The following is an 18,625-nucleotide window of genomic DNA, read 5'->3' as shown; positions in this document are numbered from 1 at the left end:
CTGAGCATACATGAATTAATCAATATTTCATAATCTAGGTGATGAAAGCCCCTCCTTTTTTAAAGCATGAGGACATTATGCTTTGCGTGTGCAGCTTAACTACTATTAAGGTAAATGGAAATCAGGCAGGCAAAGCCCCTTTCTTGAGTTGATAGCATGCACTAGTGTGCATCATTGTCAATTATACATCAATTCTTAATCATCTTGGGAGGGAGGAGAGGTAAATCCTGCTGCTGAGCCAAAGCACCTCATGTAAGGATTATTGGTCAGCATTAGGATCTGAACTTAAAATCTTAATTCTTTATTTTCTTTCTGACTTATTCTTCTACTGTTAATTAAGTCAAATATTCCCCTAGGAAGTGAGTGAATGTATGTGTGCTTGCAAATGGGGTGGGAAGGAGGTGAAAATAAAGAAACACTGAAGGCAAGAGGAAGAATATTTTTGCATTCATATTTTAGGACTACTAAAATGTGTAGTTCATTTTTCTAAAATCTTGAATCTGAATATTTGTCTGCATATATAATGTCTTCTATTAGGTGTATAGTTCTTGTGTTTTTAGTTCTAGGCATGAAATAATCTCTATTGAAAGATTTACTCCTCATTTGGCTAGACATTTCTTCATTCAACAGATATTTATGAAGTCTATTATATGCCAGGTAGTAAGTGCTGCAAAGATAATTAAGCTTTTACCATCAAGGAGCTCCTTGACTAATGAGAAAAACTGACATAAACAGGCATTTTAAAATGTATGAGCATTCAGCTTGCTAGAGCTTAAGTTCAAGCTCAAGATTGATGAAAGGAGAGGCTGGAGATGTAGGGAGAGACCACGCTGTGGAAAGCCAGTCCAGTGAAGATGCTGTCATGAACAATGGTTTCAAATAATAAAAATGGAGCTCACACTCCTGGACAGTTTAGCACAAGCCTTCCGGGCTGTGGCTGTACCTAGAGCACTGAGTCTTCTGCTAGATGTCCTGCATTTGCCTACATCCTGGAGAGGAGAGGGAGGAGTTAGGTCTGAGTCCACCCTGGAGTGGCACACATCAGTTCTTCCCATGGTGATCACATGGCCCAGTTTATGCCTGAATTCTCAGCACAACAAGAAATAGTGTCCTCTTTCACTCTTAACAGTGTCTTGGTTTGGACAATAAATTATCTGATCACACTAATTTCTCCCATATTCTATGGGTGAGAGTTCAATCACCTGGTCACATCTAACTTCAAGGCATGCGGGGAAATCTATGTGATCAAGAGGAGAAGGCAATGGATATTGTAGAATGCAAGGCACTTTCTGCTGCACGTGTCAAGGGGTTTAAAACTTTATTCTCCATATCCATTGCCTTTTGAACGTGCTCACCTAAATATGAATATTTCTTTGAAGTCTTCCAGTGTATTTTGAAATTCATAGGGATCATGCATCCTGCTCCATATACGTGTGGTTTTCTTAAAATAAAATAATGTACTTTCTTTCTTCAAAAATCTTTACAAATAAGTAATGCCCCAGGAATATTTTCCATCTTTGTGGAAGAAATTCTTTGCAAGTGTGTGCAAATCATATATCTGCATATATAGAGATGTCTAGAAGACTTTCAATAAAATATTAAACCATGCTTATTTCTGATGGTAGAATTGGCGATGACTTCCTTTTTCTCTGCATTTTTCCATACCATTTTGGAATTTTAAAATAGTTTTTATTAGTTTTATTAGTTACATTAGTTTTTATTTTAGTTTTTTTTTTTTCATTTTTATGAAAAGCCACCTCCTATAGCATTGGCTATATGAATATCCAACTTGGAACACCCAGCACTGAACAAACCGTCAGGTAGAAGAATGACCTGACCAGATTTTCATTTTAAATAGGACATTCTGACAGCTGCATGGAGTGTCGTTTCCAAAAGACAGAAACTGGGAACAGGGAGACCAATCCAGACTGTTATAGGTATCTAGATAAAAGATGATAGAGTCTGATCTAGGTTGGTGATAGTAGGAATGTTTGGAAATTAAATCAGTAGAGTTAAACCAAAAAAGAATTATTGATAAATTTGACTAGGTAAACACTAAAGGTTTTGCTTCTTCAAAACATCATAAAATTAAGTTTAAAAAGCAAGGGACAAACTGTAAAAAACACTTGTGAGATATGAATGATATGAAAGATGGGAAAGGTTGGCATCCTGAATATATTAAGAGCTCTTAAAAATAAGAGAAAAGCATTCTAATATAAAAATGAATACAGCAATTTATCAAAGAATAAATATGGCTTCCAAAATGTTAAAACTTGACCAAAGATAAAAAAAAATACTGGAAATAAAAATACAGTCTTCATTATCATATTAGTGAAGATAGTCACAGAATAAAGCACAGATACATGCACAAAGCGTTCATCTTGGAACTGTTAAAAACAATGAAAATTGAGAAAATAATTCTTTCAATGAAAGATTTTTTTTTAAATTTATTTATTATTATTATACTTTAAGTTGTAGGGTACATGTGCATAACGTGCAGGTTTGTTACATATGTATACTTGTGCCTTGTTGGTGTGCTGCACCCATCAACTAGTCATTTACATCAGGTATAACTCCCAATGCAATCCCTCCCCCCTCCCCCCTCCCCCCTCCCCATGATAGGCCCCGGTGTGTGATGTTCCCCTTCCTGAGTCCAAGTGATCTCATTATTCAGTTCCCACCTATGAGTGAGAACATGCGGTGTTTGGTTTTCTGTTCTTGTGATAGTTTGCTAAGAATGATGGTTTCCAGCTGCATCCATGTCCCTACAAAGGATACAAACTCATCCTTTTTTATGGCTGCATAGTATTCCATGGTGTATATGTGCCACATTTTCTTAATCCAATCTGTCACTGATGAACATTTGGGTTGATTCCAAGTCTTTGCTATTGTGAATAGTGCCGCAATAAACATACGTGTGCATGTGTCTTTATAGCAGCATAATTTATAATCCTTTGGGTATATACCCAGTAATGGGATGGCTGGGTCATATGGTACACCTAGTTCTAGATCCTTGAGGAATCGCCATACTGTTTTCCATAATGGTTGAACTAGTTTACAATCCCACCAACAGTGTAAAAGTGTTCCTATTTCTCCACATCCTCTCCAGCACCTGTCGTTTCCTGACTTTTTAATGATCGCCATTCTAACTGGTGTGAGATGGTATCTCATTGTGGTTTTGATTTGCATTTCTCTGATGGCCAGTGATGATGAGCATTTTTTCATGTGTCTGTTGGCTGTATGAATGTCTTCTTTTGAGAAATGTCTGTTCATATCCTTTGCCCACTTTTTGATGGGGTTGTTTGTTTTTTTCTTGTAAATTTGTTTGAGTTCTTTGTAGGTTCTGGATATTAGCCCTTTGTCAGATGAGTAGATTGCAAAAATTTTCTCCCATTCTGTAGGTTGCCTGTTCACTCTGATGGTAGTTTCTTTTGCTGTGCAGAAGCTCTTTAGTTTAATGAGATCCCATTTGTCAATTTTGGCTTTTGCTGCCGTTGCTTTTGGTGTTTTAGACATGAAGTCTTTGCCCATGCCTATGTCCTGAATGGTACTACCTAGGTTTTCCTCTAGGATTTTTATGGTATTAGGTCTAACATTTAAGTCTCTAATCCCTCTTGAATTAATTTTCGTATAAGGAGTAAGGAAAGGATCCAGTTTCAGCTTTCTACTTACGGCTAGCCAATTTTCCCAGCACCATTTATTAAATAGGGAATCCTTTCCCCATTTCTTGTTTCTCTCAGGTTTGTCAAAGATCAGATGGCTGTAGATGTGTGGTATTATTTCTGAGGACTCTGTTCTGTTCCATTGGTCTATATCTCTGTTTTGGTACCAGTACCATGCTGTTTTGGTTACTGTAGCCTTGTAGTATAGTTTGAAGTCAGGTAGCGTGATGCCTCCAGCTTTGTTCTTTTGACTTAGGATTGTCTTGGAGATGCGGGCTCTTTTTTGGTTCCATATGAACTTTAAAGCAGTTTTTTCCAATTCTGTGAAGAAACTCATTGGTAGCTTGATGGGGATGGCATTGAATCTATAAATTACCTTGGGCAGTATGGCCATTTTCACGATATTGATTCTTCCTATCCATGAGCATGGTATGTTCTTCCATTTGTTTATATTTAGAAAACCCCATTGTCTCAGCCCAAAATCTCCTTAAGCTGATAAGCAACTTCAGCAAAGTCTCAGGATACAAAATTAATGTGCAAAAATCACAAGCATTCTTATACACCAGTAACAGACAAACAGAGAGCCAAATCAGGAATGAACTTCCATTCACAATTGCTTCAAAGAGAATAAAATACCTAGGAATCCAACTTACAAGGGATGTAAAGGACCTCTTCAAGGAGAACTACAAACCACTGCTCAGTGAAATGAAAGATTTGTTAATAAATTATTATAGATCCCCCTATTGGAATATTAGGTAATAATTACAAACTATTGCATAGATCTATAATATTGAAATAGAAAGTTGTTTGTGCATCACAATGCCTGTGACCTATTATTAAGTAAAAACTGGTTATCAAACTTCAAGCATAACATGCCAACTTTATGTAAAATTCTGTGTGTGTGTGTGTGTGTGTGTGTGTATGCAAAATGTGTATCTGCATATATAGGGATACCTAGAAGACTTTCAATAAAATATTAAAACATGCTTATTTCTGGATGGTAGAATTGGAGATAGCTTTTCCTTTTTCTCTGTATTTTTCCATATCATTTTGGAATTTTAAAATAGACACCATGCACTATTTATATAATTTTTAAGTAAACAAAGCCTTATTATTTGGGGAAAAAACAAAACCCAGTAGGTATTTTTTTACTCCAAGGGTGTAACAATTAAGGAGGACTTGGTGATTGATTGGTTATAGAGAGCAAATGTGAAGGATTGGGCAAGGATGACTTTCAATTTTCTCATTCTTTGTAATAATTCACTGGCACTGAATGAAAGACAGTTATCCTCTCTCCTATCCCTTTACCCTGTTGTCATTCTTTTTGCTTTGCAACTTCTCATCCAGATTCTTCTCCTCCTAACACTGTCCCTGGACTCTCTGAAATGCTTGTTCCAACACTAACAGCCCCTCTGCATCTGTTACCTTATTTCAGAATGCTTTCTCCATATGTTTTCCCTAACTGAATGGCGGAGGATTAGAGATGAGACATGGTGCTGGAAATGACTGACACAAATATTCTTATACCAGTACAGGTTGTTTTGATGGCAGCATCCTATAATGAGGGTCCCAACCTAGTATCAGAGAAGATGGGAGATGAACAAATTTATGAGGGTCCCAGTACCAAGTGGACCTGTTTCAGGGTGTTCAAAGTAGCTGGGAGGTCCAGGGACAGGATAAACATTGCCAACAGATTGCAAAGTCTGGTAAGGAGCAAGGCAGCCCTCATACTTGTCTGAACTGATTGTTTAGGGCAGGAGAGGAGGCACAATAGTGAAAGTAATGGCCAGTTCTAGTTAACTATCTACAAGGAACTGCCAACTCATTATTTTTCTTTATCACAGTTTGCTTTGCAAACCAACAAGCAAAAATACCAAGCTATTCATATACAAGCATAAATGTCATCTGTGTAAATATAAATACTAAACACTAGAGCTTTTCAATGATCAAGAGACATTAAAGATTGATGTCAGATATATGTCCACTTCTTGAATCTTATTCTTTAGGGCCACCAGTCCCCAGACACCATCTTTGTCTTTTTGTCATCATTGAGATCTTTGCCATTCCAAGCTAACCCATCCCAGTGTTCAAGAGCCACGCCGCCGCAGCCGCCGCCTCCTCCTCCTCCTCCTCCTCCTCCTCCTCCTCCTCCTCCTCCTCCTCCTCCTTCTTCTTCTTCTTCTTCTTCTTCTTCTTCTTCTTCTTCTCCTCCTCCTCCTCCTCCTCCTCCTCCTCCTCCTCCTCCTCCTCCTCCTCCTCCTCCTCCTTCTTCTTCTTCTTCTTCTTCTTCTTCTTCTTCTTCTTCTTCTTCTTCTTCTTCTTCTTCTTCTTCTTCTCCTCCTTCTTCTTCTTCTTCTTCTCCTTCTTCTCCTTCTTCTCCTTCTCCTTCTTCTCCTTCTTCTCCTTCTTCTTCTTCCTCTTCTTCCTCTTCTTCTTCTTCTTGTTCTGGGATACATGTGCAGAACATTCAGGTTTGTTACACAGGTATACATGTGCCATGGTGGTTTGCTGCAACCATCAACCCGTCAACTACATTAGGTATTTCTCCTAATGCTATCCCTCCCCTACCTGCTAAACCCCAACAGACCCTAGTGTGTGATGTTCCCCTCCCTGTGTCCATGTGTTCTCATTGTCAGCTCCCACTTATGAGTGAGACTATGTGGTGTTTGGTTTTCTGTTCTTGTGTTAGTTTGCTGAGAATGATGGCTTAGAGCTTCATCCATGTCCCTGAAAAGGACATGAACTCATCCTTTTTGTGACTGCATAGTATTAGATGGTGTATATGTGCCACATTTTCTTTATCCAGTCTATCATTGATGGGCATTTGGGCTGGTTCCAAGTCTTTGCTATTGTGCATAGTGGTGCAGTAAACACACATGTGCATGTGTCTTTATAGTAGAATGGTTTATAATCCTTTTGGTATGGACCCAGCAATGGGATTGCTGGGTCAAATGATATTTCTGTTTCTAGGTCCTTGAGGAGTTGCCACACTGTCTTTCACAATAGTTTAACTAATTTACACTCCCACCAACAGTGTAAAACAGTCCCTATTTCTCCACATACTCTCCTGACTTTGTAATGATCACCATTGTAACTGGCTTGAGATGGTATCTCATTGTGGTTTTGATTTGCATTTCTCTAATGACCAGTGATAATGAGCTTTTTTTCATATGTTTGTTGGCCACATAAATGTCTTCTTTTGATAAGTGTCTGTTCACATTCTTCTCCCACTTTTTGATAGGGTTGTTTGCTTTTTTTCTTGTAAATGTGTTTAAGTTTCTTGTAGATTCTGGATAACAACCATTGTCAGATAGATAGATTGCCAAAATTTTCTCCCATTCTATAGGTGGCTTGTTCACTCTGATGATAGTTTCTTTTGCTGTACAGAAGCTCTTTTGTTTAATTAAATCCCATTTGTCAATTTTGGCTTTTGTTGCCATTGCTTTTGGTGTTTTAGTCATGAAGCCTTTGCCCATGCCTATGTCCTGAATGGTATTGCCTAGGTTTTCTTCTAGGATTTTTCTTGTTTCAGGTCTTACATTTAAGTCTTTAATCCATCTTGAGTTAATTTTTGTATAAGGTGTAAGGAAGGGGTCTAGTTTCCAGTAAGAAGTCAAATCCCTGAATAGACCAATAACAAGTTCTGAAATTGGGGCAGTAATTAATAGCCTACCAACCAAAAAAAAAGCGCAGGACCAGAAGGATTCACAGCCAAATTCTACCAGAGGTACAAAGAGGAGCTGGTACAATTTCTTCTGAAATTATTCCAAACAATATAGAAAGAGGGACTCCTCCCTAACTCATTTTATGAGGCCATCCTTATACCAAAACCCGCCAGAGACACAACAACAACAACAACCAACAACAACAACAACAACAAAGAAAACTTCATGCCAATATCCCTGATGAACATCTATGTGAAAAATCCTCAGTAAAGTACTGGCAAACCGAATCCAGCCCCGCATCCAAAAGCTTATTCACCATGATCAACTCTGCTTCATCCCTGGGATGCAAGGCTGGTTCAACATATGCAAATCAATAAGCATAATCCATCACATAAACAGAACTAATGGAAAAAAAACACATGATTATCTCAATAGATGCAGAAAAGGCCTTTGATAAAATTCAACACCCTTTCATGCTAAAAACTCTCAATGAACTAGGTATTGATGGAACATATCTCAAAATAATAAGAGATCTTTATGACAAACCCACAGCCAGTATCATACTAAATGGGCAAAAGCTGGAAGCATTCCCTTTGAAAACCAGCACAAGACAAGTATGCCCTCTCTCACCACTCCTATTCAACATAGTATTGGAAGTTCTGGCCAGGGCAATCAGGCAAGAGAAAGAAATAAAGGGTATTCAAATAGGAAAAGAGGAATTTAAATTGTCTCTGTTTGCAGATGACATGTATATTTAGAAAACCCCATCGTCTCAGCCCAAAATCTTCTTAAGCTGATTAGCAACTTCAGCAAAGTCTCAGGATACAAAATCAATGTGCAAAAATCACAAACATTCCTATACACCAATAACAGACAAACAGAGAGACAAATCATGAGTGAACTCCCACTCACAATTGCTACAAAGACAATAAAATACCTAGGAATCCAACTTACAAGGGATGTGAAGGACCTCTTCAAGGAGAACTGCAAACCACTGCTCAAAGAAATAAAAAAGGACACAAATAAATGGAAAAAACATTCTATGCTCATGGATAGGAAGAATCAATATAGTGAAAATGGCCATATTGCCCAAAGTAATTTATAGATCAGTGCTATCCCCATTAAGCTACCATTGACTTTCTTCACAGGATTAGAAAAAACTACTTTAAATTTCATATGGGACCAAAAAAGAGTCTATATAGCCAAGACAATCCTAAACAAAAAGACCATATCTGGAGACATCACACTATCCAACTTCAAACTATACTGCAAGACTACAGTAACCAAAACAGCATGGTACTTGGTACCAAAACTGACATATAGACCAATGGAACAGAACAGAGGCCTTGGAAATAATGCCACACATCTACAATCATCTGATCTTTGAAAAACCTGACAAAAACAAGCAATGGGGAAAGGATTCCCTGTTTAATAAATGGTGTTGGGAAAACTGGCTAGCCATAAGCAGAGCCAGTCATTTCTTAGTATGCATTGAACTCATGCCAAACTATTGTTTCTCACTATTATTGTCTAAAAGACAACGTGTACTAGAAATGTGAGACAGGAAATGTCCATCTGACCTTATTACGGTAGAAGGAATTTTCCAGAGTCCATATGCTGATGTAATTATTTTAAGAATTATTTTTATTTTTTAAAGTGGTAGATCCTTAGAACAATTGTCTTTGCTGTCACCGGCATAGCACATGGCTTATCATCTTCCGTTTGGAGGAACAGAGCACTGTAATTGCTGCAATCAGGTTTTATATTATTTTCTAATTAGGTTTTAGGAGTTCTTTTTATTTGCTTGGTTTATTTGTGTGTGTGAAATGTAACATATATATTTGTATGTCTTAAGCTTTACTTCCTTTGGAAGGTCCTTAATTTATTTTACATATTCCTTTTTCCACAAAGCTATGACCATATAACTTACTTCCTTCTGTTCCAGTATTGTACTTTATGTAATTTCCTGTAAACAGCAGCAAACAACTTCAGTATACACTAGCTGTTTGTTCAGTGTTCTTGCAGTACTTACAATGGACATTTCTCAGCATAATTAATCTCTTTTTAAAATTTGGCCCTATTCTTGTCAGCACCAATACTATACTTTGAAATGAATGGAAATGCAGTAGTCATTGAAGGGATACGAATTAAATCTTAAACTGGGTCTAGGGATGAGGTGACAAGGGAAAGAACTCTCACAAACCTGGTGCTTTGTTTCTCCTTTGTGAAGTGAAAAGCAATGAGCTATACTCTGTGAAAGAAAGGAAATGGTGCTGACGAGCTTTTCCCCAACCACTGTCCACCTGTGGTTCAGAACTAGCAGAAGTCAACTAGTTATTTAGTTTGCTAGCACATTAAGTGTGACATTTGATTATATGAGCATCAAGAACTAGATATTCAGGCATAATTCACATCCTTTTTCTCTTTCATTATAATGAGTAACTTTAATTCTTGTTTTATATTTGCTTGAATCCATGATCTGTTTTTAATCCTGTATCTTCTGTGTCTGACAGGCTCCATTTCATCCATTTTTTAGTTGTCTTTTTTTTTCCATATAGTTTTACAGAATCCCGCAAATCCTTTTCTCACTAGTAGTACTATTTCTAATGCCAATTTAAACCTTTTTATTCCAGCATACTTTGTGCAGAATGAATTAAGTGTATCTATAGAGAATGAATGATTGGTATTCAGCCAAGCTTTGCCTGTGTCTTTCCATGACCAAAAACAAGTCAGGTGAAAAGGGAAAAAAAAATCAGTGAGTCTGTTGTTTCATCTTTATGACTCTGAACAATCTATTTGTATATTTTGGGAAAATTTTTTCTCATTGAATCACTGTGTATATTTATCATGTATTCAACTGATAGTTGAATTTTCATTATATAGCTATATGGTAAAAAGTTTTGAATGAGAAACTACTTTTTATAGCCATTTCAGAAACAAGTAAGGTCAGTGAGCATCTTGTTTTAGGAAGAGGGGGATGGTGGGGACATTGGACTGAAAGGAAGTCCTATGTCAGAGGGCTCTGTGCACATTTTCCTGAAGTACCTCAGCTATGCTTAAATGTAATCTGTTATTTTAACCAATCATAATGGTTGCATTTTGCCTTTTCTCATATAAATTATAAATGTGATGACTTATAAATATGGCAAAAGTTTATTTTTCAGGATGCCTCTCCCTTCTCTAACTCGAACAGACTAAATTCTGTTTCCAAAGACTTCAAAAGTGACCAGATTATTGTGAAAGGAGAAACACTGTTTTCGAGGGCTGCTGATAATGCCTGGTAGCCAGAAGAAACAGCCTGAATCATTCAAAGGTTTTCCACCTGGCAAAGAAATGTGGTAAAAATCTTGCCCAGATCTGCATGTGCTAAGCATCCAGGTAAGTTGGAGCATCATATTAATGGCACACAGTGAAGAAACGAAAGGTAAAACTATAATGCAATGTATTTCTGTGCCTCATGTTGAAACTTCATATTCAAAGGGTAAAGGGACTTCATTCTTCTTCTCCTTCCCCAGCTTGTCTATTGCAGTTTTGTATTGAAATGTTCTCTGGATTCATAAAATATTTAGGGACTACATAAAGAAGAAAGACTTTGGAATCAAAGGCAAGGTTCACCTAACACAACTTTTGTTAGAAGAAACTAGGAAATCAGGATCTATCAAAGGCCCAGTGTTAATCGGTACCGGTTTCTCACTGTGTTTTGATTAGAAGAATATTGAACAGCAAACATTTAAGGATTTGTTTGACTGAATATCGACTTAAAGTTCTGATCTCTAGTAATGTCAGACGTATTGCCTTGGTAAATTGTACAGGTGAATTGTTAAAGATGAAAACATAACATATATTTATTGTTTGAATAACTTTAGAGAAAAAACCCCTAATGCTATTTATTTTTCAGAATCAAGTGTAATTACTATATCAAAAATCCACAGAACGTGAAAGTATAAAGGAAAACTATCAGGTGAGACTCAATTATTTTTATTTCAAAGATATAGGTAAAAATGTGAACAGATCGGGAGGCTGAGGCATGATAATCACTTGAACCCAGGAGACAGAGATTGCAGTGAGCCAAGATTGCGCCATTGGACTCCAGCCTGGGCAACAGCACGAGACTCTGTCTCAAAAAAAAAAAAAATGTGAACAGATACATTGACATAAAATTCATAAAACATATGAATACATTAAAAACTAGGAAGCCTGGTTGCCTCTGAGGATAAGAGTTGAGGACAAATGTGTCAAGAATACTTTGCACGGCTTATACTATTGCAGTATTTGAATTTTTTTCTTGTACATGTATAACTTTTTTAAGAAGAACGAGAAATATTGTACAAGTGTAACTATTTTTACTGTAAGTTTTTATTTCCATAAAACTATAATTAAGCATGTGGTCAATAGATCCTGTTATATAGCTTTGATATCCTTTGAATTTGTATACCTGGTAACACTAGCTCATGTTTGTAAATCCTTTGGAACTCTTAAAACGATTTTACATACATTACCTAATTTGTAAGATTGCAAAACTATTACATTAGCTTTTCTGGTATTCTTGTCTTAATACGTGATTATCATATTAAACTGCAGTGTTGTTTTTTTTCCATCATGTCACACACACAAAATAGGAAACCAGCAGTTGTGATTTTCTTCAGCAATTCTTAATGTAAGTTTTTAATAGTTTAGTACTTTTCTTTCATAAGTATTAGACCAAGCTGTAATAGAATTATACGACTCATGCTTTCAGAACAGAGCCTTCTGTTACTCGTGTGTTTATCTTGATGGCCATATGACCATGTGAAGTTCCGTCACGATGCTAAGGGATGTTACGTTTGTCTTATCCACTGAACTCAAGCCAGGGTGTTGGAGAATTCAGTAGCTGAGTCTGAGGGTAAATTAAAATATCAGTCAAAATTAAAAGGACTGTGTGAAAGGGGAGTGAGCCTACAGGCTATTATGAGATTTGTCCTGCCCAGTTTAATACAACCCCTTCTCTGCTAAAGGGTAAGTAGGATGACTTTTCACACAAATAGAAGACCAGGTCAGAAAAAAGATCCACTTGCTTTCCTTCTGCTTGGCTTACTGGACTTGTAGGCAGATCTAGGTTTTCCTATTTTATTAATGGTTATGGAGCTGAATTTCTTTCCAACAGAAGTTGTTATTTGAGTTTAGCAACATTGATAAAATTGGCACATCAAACCACTTTATACAGAAAAGGGCTTCATGGACAGTGACCTGCTGTGAGTTGGCTGACAGTTGAAATGATGAACAATGCTGTTTAGTTCTGCACTTTATGCCTGCCAGAGACTAAGAATAACTTGACCAATAAGGAGGGCAGATCTTTGTTAGCCTTTCTGCATTATTTCTTCCAATTTAGTATTTAACCTCAGGAAAGAATCAATCACATGTGGGTGGCTATTCGTTGTAATATTTAAAGGAAAAGTAGCACAGTGGTCAAGGGTGAAGGCTAGGAGTCAAAGAGACTTGAATTCAAATTCCAGCTCCACCCTTTACCACACATGGGAACATGGGCAAGTTACTTCACTTCTTCAACCATTGGTTTCCTCATTTCTAAGATAAATCTTGTTGGAATGATTTTTTTCAAAATGAATTAAGTGTATAGTAGAGGGCCTACAGTTTTATATGGTTTATATAATTACTAAAATTTTTTGTGTATGATTGTAATAACTACATACAAAATTTCATGGTAAATGCATAAAAACTGACTATTGACTATGCCATCCCCCACTCCACTCCCCACCATTCATTCCTAAGCCCACTCCAGGCAGGCAATCCGCCATTCCACTGATACTACACTTGACAAGGTCACCAATGACACTTACACTGCTAAATGCAGTGGCCAGTTCTCAGTCTTCATCAGAGTTCAGCATTCAGCAGCCTTTGGAAAAGTTAATCTTGCATTCCACTGCCTGCCTTGTTTTGTTTTCCTAATCTCTAAACATTGGAAGGCTCCAGTGCTCCATCCTCTGGCCTCTTCTGTACCCATAACCCCTCCCCTGGTGACCTCATCTAATCTTGAAGATTTGCTATCATGTAGATGCTACTGACTTCTCAAATATATATTTCCAGTTCACATCTCCCCCATGACTTCCAGGCTTCTTTATCCAACTGCCTGTTCAATTTCTACTTGAATGTCTTAGGTGGTTTCTCAAACTTTGCATGTGAAAAACTAAACACCTTGATCTTCCTAAAAATCTGTTTCTCTATCATTTAGTTGCTCAGCTAAAAACTTTGGAGTTAGACATATGGACAGCCCACCCCAAGGAAAGAATCAGAGGAGAAGGGACACAAGACCCCGGAAACACACGAAGCACCTTAATATGCATGCTGCATCTCTCTAAAATGGTGGAACCTGTTTACCTGCTCTGGAGAATGGCTGCCTGGGGCAGACATAGGAGTTGTTCTTACGCTGTGCTTCCTGTGTTCCACAGTAATGGAATTGTAGCTGCAAGGCAGTTACCAACCAGGAATACAATTTCTCAGCCCCACATCTTGCACCTACAGCTAAGTGTGGCCATATGACCAGTTTTCATCAATTAAGTGTGAATAGAAACAAAGTGTACAACCTTCAAGTGGAGACTTTGAAGAAGCAGGGCAGCCATCCCTTGTTCTCTTTCCCCTTCCGCTGGTGGGATACAGATGACAATAAGGCCTTGGGTTTTGAGGTAGCCACAGGTGCAAAATGTCTCAGACCTGAGTCACAATGTGGAAAAGAGAAGTCTACTTACCTGGAACACCCAGCCTGGTCTATAGATGACCAAGAAATAAACTTCTATTATGTTTGAACATTACAGATTTTGTTCGTTATAGTAGTTTATCTCATCCTGACTAAACTGTTGCATATCTTTCAAGATAGGCCCTCCTTCCCTGAAAGTGACTTCTTCATACATGTAATCTATATTTTAATTCATATTCTCCAAAGCATATCTACATCTATTCAACTATTTTCATGTGTTCCATCAACAGAAACTTCATATAAATAAATATATATGAAGATTTTTTTTTTTAAAGACACTTTGGAGTTATCCTTGACTCTGTCCTCTTTTCTCACATTCATATCCAAACTATCAAGAAATCTTGTTGACTCAACCTTCAAAATCTATCCAGGATTTAACCACTAATCAACTCCTTCTCCTCTGTCAGTCTGTCCCCCTACATTTCATCTTGATCATCCTTAGAAACTCCTAACCAGTCTTATTGCTTTCACCATTGTACTTCCAGACTATTCTCAAATGGCAGCCAGTCAATGAGATCCTGCTGCACTTCTGCTCAAAACCTGCAAATGACTTCCTACCTCACTTAGGGTAAAACCAAATGGGACCTGCACAATCTGGCCTCACCTCCTAGTGTTTTCCTCCTTGCTCATTCTGCCCAGTCACACTGCTCTTCTTGCTTTCCCATGAACGTGCTAGACACACTCTCATGTTTGGGCTTTTGCTCTTGTTTGCCTTCCCAGAATACTCTCCTCAAGGATACGCATATATCCAGCCCCTCATCTCCTTCAAATTTTAGTTCAGATACCACTTTCTCAATGAGGGTTTTCTGACCAGCCTATTTAAACTTAGTCTCCCCTTATCTAAAGCCTTGTCTTCCTTCCTGCTTCACTTTTCTTCATAGTAATTACCACCATCTGACTTATATTTGCTTGCCTTTCTTGTTGATCTTCTGTTTTCCCCACTCAAATGTAATCCATAAGGGAAGGGACTGTTGTTTCATTTGTTCACTTCTCTATCCCCTGGGCCTGATCCTGGCTTTGGGTAGACACCCAGTAAATGTTTGTTCAAATGAATAAATGAATGAGTGGCATTTACTACCTTATACGGTATTATAATATAAAAGCATATGATGCAGAGAATTAGGAATCTAGAAACTAGTTTTGACTGAGCCTGCTATGAATAAGGTTATGTAGACAAGTCATTTCACCTCTCTGAGCCTCATTTTTCTAATATTTAAAATCTACCCTCCAGAGCTGTAAAATGTTCAAATATAGATTATCTTAGGGAGTGCAGTCTCATGCTTGCACAATGAAAGAAGTTCATTTCTACATACCTTCCATGTACCCACAATCAATGTTTTATGTAAACCTTGCCTCAGGAAAATTAAGTTCTGTATGAGCAGATTTTTTAAAAATTGTCACCGAAATAAATACCCAATTAAGCCAAAATCTTCTCCAGAGACAGGATGCAATGGAGAAGCTCTAGCAGAATTAGGTTCTGTCATCTTTTAGGGTGCATGAGAAGGAAATGAGAAACGCACATTTGATGCCTTCTTTATATCCTTGCACTCATATTAGAGTTTGAATTAAAGAACAAGAAACAAAACAGACTTTGCATTTTTCATCTTTAGCCAAGCTCCCCTGGTTTACATAGTCATAATATAATTCAAATGATCATTTTTGGAGTTTTGATTTTTAGTGCTCTTTTTCTCAGCTAGGAGAAATGAATATCTGATGCTTTGTTTTACCAAATTGTGGTATGAAAACTGAGTAATGCTATAAAGCTTTTTAAATATTTTAGAGGTATAGCAAGTGAACTATTTTATAAGTTTCTGGGATTTTTGGAAATTTATTTTTATTTTTATTTTTTATTGAGACAGGGTCTTGCTGCGTTGCCCAGGCTGGAGTGCAGTGGTGTGATCTCGGCTCACTGCAACCTCTGCTGCCCAGGTTCAAGCGATTCTCATGCCTCAGCCTCCCAAGTAGCTGGGACTACAGTCCTGCGCCACCTCACCTGGATAATTTTTTTTTTTTTGTATTTTTAGTAGAGATGGGGTTTCGCCATGCTGGCCAGTCTGGTCTCGAACTCCTGACCTCAAGTGACCCACCCACCTCAGTCTCCCAAAGGGCTGGGATTACAGGTGTGAGCCACTGTGCCCAGCCTGAACATATTTTTCATGTTCAATATAATGATAACTACCTAGTAAAATCTTACTTGTTCAAATTCCCTTGATTTATTTTCTAACAAATACCTCAATATTTCTCTTATATGCTGGTCACTTATCAAATAGATTCCCAGTGAACCTTTTGATTGATTAATGTATAACTTGATCAGGTACTGAATTTACATTTGCTTAGTGAGGCCCACCTTGAAAAATAGTGCAAATGATTTTTTCAGATTAGATAGGGAGAAAGAAATCATACAAATACTAAAAACAAACTTTAGAAGTGGCTGTTAATATGTAAGATTTTCGAGGCCCATGATAAAGGGATTCTAGTTCTAGATCTGCTTTCCACATTCTTCAATTCCAAGGGACATCTTCAGCATAAGCTACTGACTGACCTGACTAATGCTTCATGCAACCTTTCTTGAGCTTTGGCATTTGTCCTGTTTGCCCCTCAATCCTCATAAGGTCTCCTTGTGCACGTGCCCCTCCTTGAATTTGTGTGTGAGTTGCTGCCTCATTCCTGGTATATGTTCCTTATGTTTTTATTTCCTATCTTTTAGTATATAAGTAGGTAGATAGATAGATTGATTGATGACTGATTGATAGAAATAGATATATAATTTATTTTCCAGTGGGTAGATCTTTAAGGTTTTCAGGCATGGGAGTAATATAACCACCCTATCCCTCTGTGTGGTGGGATAGGGTAGAGTATGGCTGTGGCCAGAGAGACCAACAGAACAGTGTAAGAAAGTATAAAAGTCTTGACCTATAGCATAGATATGCAAGAAATAAATGAAGACACTGCAGTTTAATGTGCTATTTGCAAGTTTTAAAAGTCTGTCAGTGGGAGAATTGAATAGCAAATAAAGTTTTCATTGTTAACTTTGTAACGATAAGTTTCTGATCATCTGTAACACAACAGTAAAGTAAGAAAGCTCAAAAGTATTCTCAAATTTCCCCATCAGGGAATAATTTCTTCCGGAATATCACTCACAGCTTCCTGGAATAATAATGCAGTATAACTTTTTTATTTAATTGACACATAGGAGCCAATTTCTATTGTCTCTCCGCCAACCCTCCTACTCTTCACCAGTCTGGGTTGTCACTGTATCTATGTATTCACATACATAGTATTCTTTTCTTGTATCTATCCTAGAATATGTATGTATAACACCATAATACAAGTCTACTGTCTCTTATCTGCAATCACAAATCCATATAGCTCTGAAAACCAGAAGTTTGTTTTATGATTGGTGCCAAAATTTATTTTGCAGCAAAACCTGGCTTGAACAGACATGAGGCTTGCTAGCTGATATGCCCCACTAGATGGGGAGCTTTATGGAGGCAGTCTTGATTCTTCCTGTCTGCCTGGGATCTAGTATATCTCAACAAATATCAAATATTTGGAATAAGCAAATGAGTATTTTCTATCAATTTAATATATTTGAATTTATTAGTCTTCCTCTGTTCTTATTTATTTATTTGTTTTTTGAGACAGAGTCTCACTCTGTTACCCAGGCTGGAGAGCAGTGGCATGATCACAGCTCACCACAGCCTCAAACTCTCAGGCTCCAACAATCGTCCTGCCTCAGCCTCCTGAGTAGCTGGGACTACAGGCACGCACCATCACACTCGGCTAATTTTTGTAGAGATGGGGTTTTGCCATGTTGGCCAGGCTGGTCTTGAACTAGGCTCAAGGGAACCACCCACCTCGGCCTCGCTAAGTGTTGGGATTACAGATATGAGCCACTGCGCCTGGCCTCTGTTCTTACTTTTTAAATGTTAAAACTTTGAGAAAACAAGAGTTAGGGCTAATAAGTGCTTTTCCAAAATTTATTTTTAAACTGAAAATAAAAACATTTGGTTAGACTGAAAAATCAATGACAGAACCAAGAATAATATCATGTTTCCTGGGTTTTAGATTAGTATTTTCTTACCTAGATAAGACTAGTATTATGAATGCCAGATAACTCCAAGGTCAAGAAAAACAGCTTTCTTTAAAATCTATTAAAATCTTATGAGTGAAAATGATGAAAATAATGTTATTTTACTCCCGTGCCTGAAAACACTTAAGGGCTCCCCATCGGGGAAAAAAATATGAATCAACATCTATGTATGTATATATTTACTTATATACATATTATACCACTAAAAAATCAGAAATAAGAATGTAGGGCAGATAGATCAAGAATGAGATAGCAACTTATATACGAACTTAGGTAGGAGAACTTGTAAATGTATTTTGAATATTTGATGCTTCTCCAAATTATTTCACCTTTTCTTTATACATGCTTTTATGTGGGTTCACACATATAAAAATTATGTATATTGTACACAAGTTCTTATTTTTTTCTACATTTTGAGGAAATTTTGAGGAAGTAAACTTCTGCTTTATGAAACATC

The 18,625-nt window shown here is 37.4% G+C and overlaps 2 long non-coding RNA genes across 2 annotated transcripts in view; one reads left to right on the top strand and one right to left on the bottom strand.

The window, feature by feature from the left end:
- The window catches only part of LOC144332643 (uncharacterized), a 42,671-nt gene that overhangs the window by 1,494 nt on the left and 22,552 nt on the right, over positions 1-18,625 (bottom strand). The window lies entirely within an intron of this gene.
- LOC106999936 (uncharacterized) lies at positions 7,874-14,128 on the top strand. The gene is made up of 3 exons (XR_001446851.3): positions 7,874-11,288; positions 11,947-11,984; positions 13,554-14,128. It is a non-coding gene; the product is annotated as an uncharacterized LOC106999936 (long non-coding RNA).

Source organism: Macaca mulatta, chromosome 1 (genome assembly GCF_049350105.2).
Source record: "Macaca mulatta isolate MMU2019108-1 chromosome 1, T2T-MMU8v2.0, whole genome shotgun sequence".
Lineage (NCBI taxonomy): Eukaryota > Metazoa > Chordata > Mammalia > Primates > Cercopithecidae > Macaca > Macaca mulatta.
Note: the sequence above shows the minus strand (reverse complement) of the source record. Positions and strands in the feature narration are given on the sequence as shown.